At 46.0% G+C, this 12,263-nt stretch overlaps 1 long non-coding RNA gene across 1 annotated transcript in view; it reads right to left on the reverse strand.

The window, feature by feature from the left end:
• Window positions 1-12,263, reverse strand: part of LOC311509651 — a 48,498-nt gene that overhangs the window by 13,888 nt on the left and 22,347 nt on the right. The gene's annotated exons all lie outside the window — the stretch shown is intronic.

A 12,263-nucleotide genomic window follows, 5' to 3' on the forward strand; every position in this document is an offset into this window, starting at 1 on the left:
TTCGTAAGACCCTGCGCGCCGTGACCTTTCCCACTTCCCTCGCAGCCTCCTCGGCTGCGCCTGAAACGCACCGACTAACAAGTGCAGCCGTATCGTTTCATTCATCGCGTTTTTCGAGATCTGACGTGACACTTTACGCCACGAAAAGGTTGTTTTCCATCTTGCCTTGCATCATCAACGCTCATCATCATCATCATCATGGCTCTAAATGCGTGTGCTCACATCGGGCTGACCTGCAGCACGCGCACCAATATGTTTTTCCATTTAAGTAGTCTCTCCATCTGGTGTTTCAGAGCTGTGAGCGGCAGAGGATGGATTTATTAATCAGCACGCTCTCCGGCTTCACAGTGCACTCTTTTGTTTTTGAATAACTAACCCCAGCATCATGCACAAGCTATTTAGCTAGACATGGCGATATAGGACCATAAAAACTTGCCCCACAAGGCCAGTTTCTCCCCCCAAAGCCATCCCGTCCCTCAATTAATCCCTTGTACATGCAGACAATGACAATAAAGGCTTTTCTGTTTCTATTCAGTTCTATTTCTATGTTGTAGACAAGGAGAACACTGTTTTTTTGTTCCTTTCGTCAGCCTACTGGAATTTGTTTTTGGCTTCACTGTAATTTAATTCTGTGCACATTTGACTTCTTTCTCTTTTTTATTATTTATTTATTTATTTTTGTTCCACAGTAAAGCACGGCTGTATCTGTTCTGCTTTCATTTGTGCTACTTGAACAATCAACAATCCAGCTTTGATATTCCTGAGTAGTAAGTGATGGAGAAAAAAAAAAAAACACGAGACAAGTGATTTTCTCAGTGATCGGTTATACAGCGATCAGCCACAACATTAAAACCACTGTCAGGAGAAGCAGATTGGCATTCATTCTTGTGGATGTTACTTAGACATGTAGCACCCACCTAGAACAGCACAAGGTGTTGACCTGGCCTCCAAATTCACTAGATCCCAAACTGATCAAGTATCTGTGGGATGATCCACAGAGGCCCCTCCTCTCAACCCACTAACAACACCACAGGACACCCTCAGAAGGCCCACGTCCATTCTCTGATGAGTCGTCATAATATTATGTCCGATAGATGTGTATATATCTAATCTAAACCTGGATAGACAAACATCTGAGACAGTTGCAACCTATATGTGTTCTGGTTTTAGTTTTAGTTTCCTGACTGTGTATTATAGTCGACAACAAACGATGGACGCCTTGTGATGTTCCTACAAATACCCCCACAATACATCTTAGATGTTCAGGATGAGGACCTGACAAAGATGCATCAGTGTAGTGACCAGAATTTACCGTCGCAGCCATTAAAAAGCGACACTTCTTTTTATGACGATGCATATTTAATTTTTCCCCCTTATAAACCTTTTATCCTCCTCGCACGTCGGCACGGGCCGCAAATCTCCACGAGCCACGTCCCGACAGCTGAGAAGGGTTATCTGGAGAGGCACAGGTGAGACGTGGAACGGAATCGCTTTGCTCTGCGGAGCGACACGAGTGGGACATGACACGGAGGCGGCGGCTGAGCGATGCGGACTGGATGAAGGTCGCACGTGCTCGCATCAATCACACCCCGGCAAGAAGGCGAGAGGGGCAGCCTTTGTCTTACTTTGAAATGAACTCGAATGGAAAAAGTAAGAAGAGAGAGTAGAGGGAGGTAGGAGATCTGCACCCTCTGATTTGGTGTTTCGGTGCTTGACCTTGAACCTTGTCCTCTGGTAGAAGCATGTGCCAGCCTCAAGTTAGAAGAGTAAAAGAAAGCAGCGTCGGCCACGTCCTTAAACCGACTCTGTAGAGTTCCTGTACTGCACACGCCCACCTGCTGCAAAGCGATGCCGCACACTTCGCAGCTGCCCACCCACACACACACACAAGCCGAGATACACCACTACCTTTAACAATTCTCTCTGATCTCTTTAATCTCTGGATGTACAACATCACTCTTCTCTCCTGGTGGATTTAGATTAAAGCTGAATGTCAGGCAAGTCAAAATAATATAAAGGATGAAGCCATCTGAAAAAAGTTTGGATGTCAGAAGAATATATTATTCTCCTGCTGCTGCTGCTGCTGCTGCTGCTGCTTTTGGCCCTAAACTAATCTCGGGGATTTTGTTTTGTTCTCTAACCCGTCGGTTAGCGGCGCACCAACCCCCCCCCCCCCCCGTGGAAATATAAAACACCGCCACACAGTCACACCTGTGCGAATTACAGTCACAACTGAACCCTACGATGATGAGTGTCGTATAGTTTTGTCGCATAGAGGCCTGGACGAGGCCGTTCTCCTTTGTGCGCGGTGACAGGTGGAAACTTTGTGGTTTTTTTTTTAAATGTCAGCTATTCAAAAAAAAAAAAAAAAAAAAGCCTTGAGCAGCCAGTGGCTTCTGAAATTTGTTTGAAAATAGTTATATAAAGCTATCAAACGGCGGCGTGTAGTTATTAAGCTCAGGCTGGAATTTCTGTCAAGGTAAAAGTCCTCTCCCTTCCTGGCTCCTCTTACTTCCCTCTGGGCTCTCAGGCCTCCTGGCTGCTGGGGCTCCTGAGTCCCCCCCCTGCCGCCGCCGCTGCCGCACTGCACTGCGCATTTTCAGGTGTCCCTTGAAAGACGAAACCTCTTCGCCCGGCGTGAGCGCACACACACACACTCGGGGGGTTTACGGAGTGATCAAACAGTCCGACGCCTTGATAATCTCGCGCTCCCCGTCCGTCTGAGTCCGCCCCTTATCTTTCTGGACAAGCTGTGAGTAATGAGAGCGGGGCCCGAGCCAAGCCGTTTGGCCGTGTAATCCCTTCCATAATGCCCTTCATTGGAGGGCCAGGGGTCATAAATAAACAACGGAGCGCTGCGACGCAGACAGCTGGGAGGCGGCGTCGAGGCGGCGCGGATTGTAAATTGGTCTTGCCCCAGAGCTGGGGGTGGGGGGTTATTGCGCGGATGGCTAAGAGGGTCACACAGCGGCGTGGTGTGACTGCTGCAGACGCTTATTATGCTGAAGGTGTGATGGGTGGGGAGGGGAGACGAGGAGAGTGCTGAATGGCAGAGCTGTCTAGGGGTTATGTTGACTGCTGGACCTTGTGATGATAGGGAGCCCCCGTGGGGGAGAGAGGGGACATAGAAATGCATCCCACTGCAGATGTACTTTCTTTTTTTTTTTGGAGTATGTGTTAGCGCACGACTGGCCGCGAGTATTTGTGTGCTTTTGTCAGCTGCAGGTGTTTCTCCTCCTGTAGCTCCGAGCCCGGCAGCCAGGTGTATATTTGCAGGTCGCTGCAAAGTCAGAGCGGGGGCCTCGTTGCTCAGTGTCAGAATGGAGGAGGGGGCGGAGGTAGGTAGGTGTGTGGGTGGGTGGTTGGTAGGAGGAGGAGGAGTCATTGTCTCTGTGGAGGGGTGGTGGTGGTGGTGGGGGGGTGTCCTCCAGGGACATGAGCCCTTGCCGAGTCCTTGAACTCCTCTCTTTTGTGGCTGCTCGCAAACAGACGTACACGGAAAACTGCAACACAGAGCGGATCCAGGGTTTTTATGAATCATATGTCCTGCTCTCTTTTTATTCTCAGGGGAATTAAGCACCTATGCATCTGAGAAGAGCTGGTTACAGTCAACCAGGAAGCCCTACATTTAATAAATCATTCATTCAACACTGATCGAGGTCACATTGCATTGATCTGGGACACATCTGCCTCAATTCCTTTGGTAGCATGAACAGACAAATCATCCTGGGTTAAATACCTCCTCCTCAACAGGGAGTCTCTTGTTTAAGCATTATAAAACACAACTGCTGCTTATGTGCTTGCCTTCAGTTCCAAAATATAGATCATCCCCCCGACTCTCAGCGTCATGGTGCGCGCAGGACGGACGGAGCTGTCCGTGGTGCTGAAACAGCAGGACCGTTCGTACCCCGAGACGCATTTAAAGACGCCAGCTGCGTTCACGGCGCTCGTTCCTTTCTATTTGAATCCTTTTCAAATAGCCGAGTCTGAACGGCCCCTCAGGAGCAGGTTCATTGCAATAAAAACCCCGGTGGCTCTAGTCCAGAGCCACTAAACGGAGAAGACGAAGAGCTCCAGTCTCTGCGGTGAAACTATTCATACGCCAAGTCTGTTTGCATTTTGCTTTTTATGGATACATCAGCTTCTTCCTCCTCCTCAGCCAGGTGTAAAAGCTTTTTTTTTGTTTCCTGACTCACAGCGTTTCCAATTAGGGTTTTTGAAATTGTGCATAAAACCAGGTGGATGGCGACGCAGCTTGTGTGACAGCCTGATCCTTTTTTGCTTTTTATTTATTTCTCTCGACTGCAAGCGGAAGCGGCAGAGTTTCTCCAAGCAAGACAAGATTTGCACGCTCGCCTCATATTCAGGGCGACGGTTTGCATCATATCACCAGCTACCACTAAGATTCATCACTCTGCTGCAACGCTGATCTTAACCAAGTGTTTTAGACAGAATTTAACTATGAATTGGACATTTATTCATAATTAGCCAGCACAGAAAATCCATCTAAACAAACCATCATCAGTCTAAGTTGAGCGTCTTCTCCTCGAGCGTCTGCTTCCAGCTTTTATTTAAATTACCGCTGCAGAAAGTGTCACTTCAGCTGAGAGAGTGCAGTTCAAAGCGGCCCACCGCTGTGCCCCTATAAACTGAAATTAGCCCCGGAATTACTTTTACATAACATACCACCGACACAAAGTACTTAGTATGCTATGCAACCCACTTGGAGCCACCAGAGACAGCTACAAAGCCTGCACTCCCACGGATGGGAGCGGAGAATAAGCCTGTGTGGCAGAGTGCTTACGTCCAGAAGAGGCGGTTTTGGGCAAAACTTCCAAAGTTTAGGCTGTCGAAGTTTCCCGTTCGGTTATGGAAATGTTCTGAGATGTTTACAGAGAAACGCTTCACTCTTTTCACACTCTCGTCCCACTTCTCCCAGAATACACGAGGAAAAATGAAAAATGACCCGGCTGACAAAGGCCGACGTGATGTATGGGCTTTTAAAAATGCAGCCTTTTGAACCTAGTTCTAATTTTATGCGGCATCCAAACACTATTGTGCCGAGGTCCATTCCCCCACAGTGGAGCGGTGCACGTTGCAGCGCACAAGAGCCGCCCTTATGAAGTGTGCTGTCAGCGCGTGGAGGGAGCGCCTATTCATCTGCACAGAGTTTAGCTTTATCAAAGTCGGCGCATGGTTAAGAGGATGCAATCTCTCATTGAATGCACAAAAAGACTAAAGGATTTGGGTTGAGGAGGACGCCTCCCCGGTCCACGCTGCCCGGCTCGACATCAAACACCAGCTGTTCAAAGAAAAATGGCGCGCTGTTTCTTTGTGTGTGGGGAGAAAACACACGTCCAAGAAATGGAAAGGAGTGCAGGAGAAATATGCATTGGTTATTCATTGGAGGTAGCTGCGGCTGCTTGTCCGTCTCTTTTTGGAATAACATTTTCCACGTTCAAGTGCTTTCACCTTGACACCTTCACAGCTTCTCCTGAACCATTTTTATCTTCAACCTCAACACGGCTAACAGTTAAACGACCCGATTGAGGCGGAAAGCTTCATTTAAACCCAGGAAACAATAACAGCACGCGGTGATGCGCTCAAGAGGGCTCAAGAAAAGGTCATAAGGTCCTGAGAATAAACTTATCTTATTAAAATCATTACGAAAATCAGTGAAAGCATTCTGGTTTATCCAACGGTAAATGTCAGGAAGATCCAATCGTTGCAGACGGGACCGTCGCTCCAGGACGGCCGTGTTTGTCGTTTAAAATTTGGACTTGGCAAAGATCAGGTGATCAAATGACTCATTAGGCGCCATCCTCCGGGGACCAAGACAAATCAATAAGCAATTTAACGCCGATCAAGACCAGAGCGGTGGAGGTACGGACGAAGACGTGGTGGAGAGGCCCCTGGAGCCGGGGTTCCTGCCGGCTTCAGAGGACATTTTAAAGACACGTTTAACACCATTTAATTATAATATTATTATTTAATATCATACATAAACTGCTGTGAGGCTAGAACTCGTTTCCAAATGGCTGAATTATTTAAATTAATGCAAACTACACCCAGATAAGTGACAGAATATGAACGAAGGCATGAAACAACACATGACATTACATACATTAATTCCTGTAAGTTCGTAGGATGTTTTCACTAAAACTGACACTTGACCATTTTAATTAAGCTACTTTAGCAAAAAGCAGTGACAGTAGTTATTTAATTAATACTTTATAAGGCTTCTGAATGATCTTGGGGATATTTTTTAATAGATTTTCCAAGTATTTCTTTCAAAGACGCGGGGACATTTAGTTATTTTGAGGCGTGCTTGTTGGATTTTCAGTGTTAAGTGGTTTAAAAGGTGGAGAGGAAGTTGAAGTGATTAAAACTGGACAAAGCTCGTTCTAGTTTCTTTAGCAGGAAAGTGAATTACAAGTAAAAAGCAGCCTTCATTTATCAAAAGAGCTCTCTGCTCAAGTGGACACGTATCACCACTTGCCCAAAAAAACAAAACAAAACAGTGCTAAAACACCGCGCGGTGCTGCAGGGAGCCGGGATCAAAGGGTCGGGGCTATTTCTGCTTCAGATGCACCGGTGTGACCGCGGTTTGACCTCCGGGTGAATCAGAAGGTGTATCCAGCTCTCTCGGCTTCGAGGCAGAAGCTAAGTATATAGAGCCCAGGGGGTTGAGATACACGTCACGTCCGCACACCTAGGGTAAACACGGAGTCGTTGATCGATCATCTCAGCGTCGATATTTTGTAAGCGCCGGTTTTGATTTGTTTAACCTGCTTCACGGAGAGATGAGCAGATATTAATGCAGCCTGATGAAAACAGATACACAACAAATTGTGCCTTTTTTCCTACCATCTTCCATCTTATGCTGTTAAAAATATATAAAAAATTAGCTGGGCAAATATGCAAATGTGCAATTATCACTGTTGTAATTTGATTGAAGCGGTATCTGTGTAGGTGGGCACGACTAAAAGCGGTTTATAATTAACCCCTGCACAGGATGCTAACCAGCTAATGTGACTGCTTTGACAGCGTGCACCAACATGCGATCAGGCATAACATTATGACCACCTTCCTAATATTGTCTAGGTCTCGCTATGTGCCTCCAAAACAGTTGTCACTCATGGGAGAATGGACATGGGCCCTCTGAGGGTGTCCTGTGGTGTCGGTCCTATGGGTTGAGGGGAGGGTCCTCTGTGGATCATCCCACAGATCCTTGATCAGTTTGGGATCTAGTGAATTTGGAGGCCAGGTCAACACCTTGTGCTGTTCTTCATGTTTTTTTGAGTTGTTCCTAAACCGTTTTTGTGCCTGTGTCAGGCTGCATCCTGCTGGGGATGGCTGCTGCCATCATGGGGTGTGGGTCAATGTTATTTACTTCTCCTGTCAGCGGTTTTAATGTTGTGGCTGATCGGTGTAAGTGTAATAACGCAGTGGACGTAGACCGAGAGACTCGTCTTTCAGCTGACGCTATCAGAACTGTCCCGACCCAGCCATCAACAAGCCGAACGAGAGCCTGAACAGCTTCCACTCCTTGACTCTGGCTTAGTGGATCCCAGCTGTTAAATCTTGTGTATCCGCAGACAGAGAGAGGGTGGCAGGTGAGGCAGAGCACGCAGCCCCGCCGTTATTCACATGTCAGCCAAAAACAAATAACCGGGGCTTGAATTAATCACCCCTTTCGTCCTGCAGAGCGTTTATTTGAAACCCCGCACGCTCGCTTTGTGAATAACCTCAGACATGGCCAGGGAAAAAAATAAATTCTCTTTTCAAAGACACGAGACGTTATTGTTCCAATCGTAAGCCCCTCGGCGCTCGCCGATTGAAACCCCACCACACTTTCATTTAATCTGACAAGGATAATCTTCTGAGATTGCCCTTTCCCACTGTGATGTTTGGAGAGCTTATAAAAGACTCGCTTCATTGATCTGAAGACACTTTAAGCGGCCTTATTGTTGTTCCCATGCCATAATCACAAATAGACCCCTTGGAATGGAATAATGCCAAACAATGCCAGTCAGCGCACAAGTCAACGCTACAATAAAGCCTTAATAGTTTTGTCATTGCTTTTAAATTGTGCAGTCTGTGTGTGTTGCCGTTTGACCGTCTGTAAATCAGCGAGTCGTTCAAGTACAGCTCATTTAACGTAGCCACGGAAGACGCTCTCGCTCACGCAGAGACATTTTATAAGGAGAATATATAAATTCCATTTTTCACTGACAGTCTAAGAGGGAGGTGCCCACTCCACTCCACACATCCATCTCTCTTCATCACCTCCCACTGCGACAAAATGTATTTTCCCCCCCGAGGCCAGCCAGCATTCAGGGTTTACATCCCTAATGACCCGCGATAATTCAACGCCGATCGATTGACGAAATTGACTAATGAGTTACAGCCTCTGCGCCAAGACGTTCATCACGGAGACTTCTTCAAAGCCTCGCGAGCCCCGATGCCTCGCCGCCATTGGCCGGGCCCGGGCCTGTTTCTTTAGCCCGACTGGCTGCTGCCTTACGAAAACCGCGCGTGACAAACCCGCTTCCGCACCAAGGACGGACGGCGGGAAGATGTATGAGTCGGCGGAGTAATGTATTCATAGAGGGAAGGATGGAGAAATTGGTCCCGAGACATGATGAAGCGCCTGCTGAGGTGTCTTTTGATAAATTATGATGGAGCTATGCAAATAGTGCCTGAAGCTGGATCTCCTGCGTGCACCGTTCAATTAGTCTGTCGCTGGGGTGGTCGACTGGCGCTTGGGCCGGAGCAATGAATCAATCTATTAGTATGAAATTTATCAACATGGTATCTGGCATTGTGTTAAGATCTGGTTTAAATAAGAGATTGGTGCACTAATGGATTAGAACTATGGAAGCGGTTGCCAGTGGCAACTTTCAATCACCATGATGTCATCCACTAACACGGAGCGGGTGGAGCTTAAGACCTGTACTGCAGCCAGCCACCAGGGGGAGCTCCACATGCTTTTGGCTTCACCTTTAAAGGAGCTGTCATGGCGTCCATTTTTTCTACAGTCTGCGGTCCCCCCTAGGGATAATCCTAGCAATAAAACTTCTTATTCAACAAATTTGCTTTGTGCAATTTCTATTTCGACAAGCAAATAATATATCAAACGCTCCAGACTCGTCGAGAAAATGACCTCAAGGTGCTGCAGCGTCCTTTAAGCGCTCTGTAAAGATTCACGCCAAATTCACGCAGGCTCTCTGGTCTCGAGAAGTGAAGGGAAGGAGTTCAAAGACGGCTCTGATATACAGGCTGTTCCTCCCCACGGCCCATCATCATCATCATCATCATCACATTCAGCCCCTTTCACTAAATATTTCACCACCAGACTCTGCATGAATCACCCCATGCATTCATGTTATACTTGTGTGGAGCATGAATTCCAGCCAGCCCTCTGCAGAATGTGATTAGACTCAGATTTGAAGACCAGTTCTTTCCTTGTGAAACCCAATATTTCCATTAGGTCATTAGCCTAGAAGGAGACCAACTGCCCACCCACAAAATCTTTGCAGCACATATCAGTGTCGAGTCTCTCTGTTGGGATCTGCCATGCCAATCAAATTGTTTGGGCACGTCATCTGTAGCACCGTGGAGTTGAAAATAGCTGTGATTAGTTGCAGGATTGGTTTTTAAAACAGGAATTAGAGTGCGATTAGGGCTTTGAATATAATAATAACACATCTGGAAACGTAATATTTCTAGCTGCAAAGCAATTTAAAAAAATGACATCACGTTAAAACGCTCTCCAAGGCCAGAAAATGCAAATTACATGCAGATTAGTAACATGATTCATGTATTAATTTGGCATGCTGAGGGTTGATTAGGTGAGTGGGAGTAAGCTGCAGTCGCTAAACCTCTGCAGCGGCTGGAAACAGAGCGGCGAGAGGGGAGAAGCGAAAGCCGGCGATATCCTTCTTGGTCTCAAGTCGAGAGGTGACCTTTCCACGGCGTCGCAGCCTGTGGCGCCGAGGAAGCGCGCATATGTAGGGGATTTGAACTTTAGCTCGCATGGAGCATCTGACATATGTATGCTAACCGTTTACGTCTCTGCGGGCTATTGGCGCGGTGCTGAGAAGCAGGAGGCAGACTGGAGGCTGATCTGGACGTCTTATTTGGGTTTATTTCCTCTCAGCTCTATGCGGATGTGTGTTTTTTGACTCAATGAACGAGAGTACACCTTTAATTCACACTGCAGCCTTTTCACACGACCTGCCACGATCGCTCCCGCTGAGCTCGTGAAAGCAGTTGTGTAAAACCTCCCGCCGCTTCGAGGAAAATTTCCAAAGTCATGCTGATGTCACGAGGGTTAACTCGGCATGAGAGCTGGGAAATTACATTTTTTTTAACCATAACAGACCGAGGGAAGGGCGTTTGAAAGACGCCGTTGTTCACTTAACAAGCGGTTAGACATGGAGAGCTGTCGGATCCAGTGTTTTTGGAGCTCAGATTATTGTGATCCTTCAACCATGACTGTGCCTCCTTGACATCTCGACAGGGTTGAAGTAATGCACACCTATCTTCAGGATCTCAGTCTGTAGCACTCCTGCAACCACTCCTCATCGACATAAATACGTAGAATTGGGACAAATATATTGATGCATTGCAACATTCATTGGAAAAAACCCAAAATTTATATCCTGCACATGCCAGTAATAAGCCCAATAGAAGAAAATCTCAAAAGGAAAAGACAAAGAAGTTGAACAATTGAGTATTTGAACTATTACAGTGAGTCTGAATGCGATTGTTGTTGGCGGTCAGAGTCTGGGAGTCAACGTTGAGTCCGTAATCAGTTGTTTTATAGAGAGGAAGTCAACAGAGAGTCGAGAGCAGGTGCTAAAAGCTGCTTTCCAGTGCAAATCTGTTTCTGTTTTTCTGTTTCTGCCATTAACGTTACGCTCTAAGTGGTCGGAGGCAACCTTTAGGTGACCCTCTACGGGATAATACAGATCACATTCACATTACAATCAGCACAAGACATTTAAGTTAAATCATACGTAACACTATGTATACAATCAACAGGTAATTAGATTGAAGAAAGGAATCATTTGTTGCAGCTCTACTCTATAAACTGATAGTTTACATGCATAAAAGTGATCAAAATAATCAAGTGTCATTGCAACAAATTGAAAGCACTTCAACTTCACTTCACTCCTGACGTAAATACTGCGCTTAAATGCATCATTACAGATAAACCATGTAGCTCTTGACCATTCAGACTCCTTCAAATGAGCCAACACCAACAAACAAGCACACAACTGCTGCAGGAACTCAATAAACAACAGTACGACTTTCTAATCGCGTTCAGTCGGTCTTTCCTTTGGGCAGGCAGCCTGTCCTTAACCGAGCCATCTAAACTTCCAACAACAAATCAAAGCGTGTCTTACTTAAAAAAACACTCGCTGTCAGCACATGCTCATGATTTCATGTTCGCCCACACACAGATGCAGCCGGCGTAGCTCGACCGTGAGGAACACATATCACATTTCAGCATCAGCAAACACAATACATTGCTTTAACATCTTAAAGGCAACCACACAAAGATCAAGAAGGTTTTCAACCATCACTCCAACCGCATAAAACCCAGTGCCTATAAAAACCATTCAGCTCCTTGGATGTTCTCACCTGTTATTGCTACTATAAACTGAACCACGGTCAATATAATTTGTCTTCTGATTATATTAATGTCAGCTGATTAAAAATATGCAGAGGAAAATAAGTGATTGCACAAGCGTAAATTGAAATCACCTGAGGGCAGTGAACGCATCTCCAGTGGCTCCAGGTTAATCAGTGTTCCTGGCTACAAATTACACCATGAACACAAAAAGAACTTTTTAAGCAACTCTTACAAAAGTTCATTGAAATTCAATTCATCGTGGAGTTCACTGAAAGGGGAACTACTGTTTTTTACAACCTGAACCTTATTCCTGGCATAAAATACAATCGTTTATATAACTTTTGTGTAATTTGTATTCCTTCGGGAGATATTTAGAACTTAGTATATCTATATAGTGGGAGTGAATGGGGCACCGAAATGCAGCCTATAAATAATGCATTTTCTGCAGATTGTAAGTCAATCTACAGACCCTGGATGATGATAACAGGTAACTCCGGACTCAACAGGGAGTAGCACTAGCATATCATAACAAAATATTGGTGAAATGAACGTTTTGCGTTATTTAGAGGCTGCGTTTCGGTGCCCCATTCACTCCCACTATATGGAAATAAGCAGATCT

The sequence above is a fragment of the Chelon labrosus genome (assembly GCF_963514085.1).
Source record: "Chelon labrosus genome assembly, chromosome: 24".
Taxonomy (NCBI): Eukaryota; Metazoa; Chordata; class Actinopteri; order Mugiliformes; family Mugilidae; genus Chelon; species Chelon labrosus.